This window comes from Aphidius gifuensis, linkage group LG2 (assembly GCF_014905175.1).
Source record: "Aphidius gifuensis isolate YNYX2018 linkage group LG2, ASM1490517v1, whole genome shotgun sequence".
NCBI lineage: Eukaryota > Metazoa > Arthropoda > Insecta > Hymenoptera > Braconidae > Aphidius > Aphidius gifuensis.
The window spans coordinates 14621517-14624027 of NC_057789.1; the positions used below are offsets into that span (position 1 = coordinate 14621517).

Here is a 2511-nt window from a genome sequence, read left to right on the forward strand (position 1 = left end):
CAAGATCAAAAAATTTCTTACTACAACCTTCTTACATCATTGACAAAACATTACATATAATAGCGCGCGAAGCGCGCTAATTGGTCTAGTATTTATTAAACGAGAACCACTGAGTGTGCTTCGCACGCCTGTTTCTGTAATAACGATGAGAAAATAGTTTTTTTTGAATAATTATCACAAACATACTCTCTCTCGTTGTCATTTTTCATTGAACTATTTTGTAAAAATAGTAATTCACATTTATGTTTTAATTATTTTGAGTGTTATATAGTAATAATTTAAAAAAAATAACACTCCGTTCACACGAATAAAAGACAATTTCTCAAAAAGATAGAGTTTCCTGCAACCACTGTTAAAGCAAAATTCATTTCTTTATGACATTTTTGTGGATGTTTAGTTTGAATTTTTTAAATTTTACCATTCAGTTCTTCATAGCTGAGTATTATTGATAACTTAATCATTCATTTACAAGAAGAGCAAATTATAATTATGTTTTCTTGTGTCTTTCCAAAAACCCTTCTCACAATTTACCCGCGATACTTCATTTATCAAAGTCTGGATCACTTCATTTTCAATTCTTTTTTTTCTGTGATGCAGTTAAATATTTTATTTAAAAATTACTCATGTTTATAATAAAATATATCTGAATAGAACTTTCCTGAAATCATAATTCCTACATTCAAAAAAAACTTCATGAAAAAAACTACAGAAAAAAAAAAATGTAAAATTTATAAATTATATGGTTAAACTTGTGTTTTATTCTTTAAAATTGTAAAATTCATATTGAATAAATATAAAAACACGTCTCCGTCTTTTCATTTTATTAATAGGTAATTTCCACTCAATTTTGCCTTTGAATTCCTCTTTTCCTCCAAAAAATATTAATTTTACAATTCTTTCATAATAAATTTTACTTTTTATAAGTGTGAGATATCTTGATAAAATAAGCTCATGTTTTTGGTTTATTTTTTTAATTAATTTTTCATGAAGTGCATTAATTTTCCCATGACTGTTTGCATAAATTATAAATTAATACCGTTTATGTTCTGAGATGCCATATCAAACCTGTATTTGTGTCTACATATTTTTTTTTTAGGATTGATTAATGGAGAAAATGATATTGTAGTCGAAGAACAAGGTATTTGCAATAGTGATACTTAATCATTTCTAACATAAACTTTTAAAAAACATACAGTATTTATTTTCAATTTAAAATTCAATTATAAATTTTTTATCGACAACTTTTTTACAAATTCATTTAATATTATTGTCATTTTTGATTTTTTTTGTATGAAAGTTTTTTCTCGAAATTATGTTTTTAGGTTTAACTGTTTTTTTACAGTGTATTATATAAAACTTAATATTAATAATAATAAAAATAATTGATTGTAGATATTCAACAATTAATAACTAAACTGAATAGATTTTTTCTGGTTGAAAAAAACCAGAAACTTAGAAAAAATAACGAAGTTCCCCCGCCGGGAATCGAACCCGGGTCTTTTGCTTTCCGGGCAAACGCCTTGACCACTAGACTACAGGGCTTCTTATTTTTTCTAAGTTTCATCAAGTTAACTCCGACGTCCTTCTATGCGTCAATTCATTTTTTGAAAAAAACCAGAAACTTAGAAAAAATAACGAAGTTTCCCCGCCGGGAATCGAACCCGGGTCTTTTGCTTTCCGGGCAAACGCCTTAACCACTAGACCACAAGGCTTCTTATTTTTTTTAAGTTTCATCAAGTTAACTCCAACGTCCTTCTATGCGTCAATTCATTTTTTTGAGTGAGCACATAAAAATGAAGATAGTTCATTTGATGAACTAACTGAACCAGACTTTGAATTGGCAGTACCAAAAAAAAAAAAATTAAATTAATGACACCAATGCTTGCCAGTGCATTAGACAAGACATCAACCTCTGATCACAATGCGGCATATATAATCGCTGCAACTGCGATTAGTCTAGGACTTTTACTCAGTTCCAGTACGATTCATAGAGCTCGAATTGAAAACCGTGAAAATCTGGCAATTGAATTGAAAAGAAACCTACAATTTTCATCTCATTGAATTGTTCATTTTGATGGAAAGATCTTACAAGATTTAGTTGGCTATGAGACAGTTGATAGAATCGCAGTGTCAATTTCTGGTTTTGGACGCAGTCGTTTACTAAGTGCATCAAAAATTGTAAATGGAACTGGTGTCAATCAAGCGAAAGCAGTTGTTGAAGTCCTTAAAACATGGAACTTGGATCGTGTTAAAGGACTGTGCTTTGACACTACGAATGCAAATACTGGTAAATTTAATTTTCTGAGTAATAAATGATTTTATTTTATTTCATTTAATTGAACTTTATAATTACAACCAACAGTTGGTTTACGCAATGAAATGATATAAACGTGTGGCTTTTACTTTTCACTCTATTTGAATCATTTTATATAATAACTTTTATTTTAGATTTTAATATAATCTAGAGAAAATAAAATAAGTTATTGTTTGATAAACAATTTATGACTTGTT

General features: G+C 28.4%; 1 non-coding gene across 1 annotated transcript; it reads right to left on the minus strand.

The window, feature by feature from the left end:
* Positions 1-1638: 1638 nt before the first annotated feature.
* Trnas-gga lies at positions 1639-1711 on the minus strand. The gene has a single exon. It is a non-coding gene; the product is annotated as a tRNA-Ser (tRNA).
* Between the last annotated feature and the right edge of the window lie 800 nt (positions 1712-2511).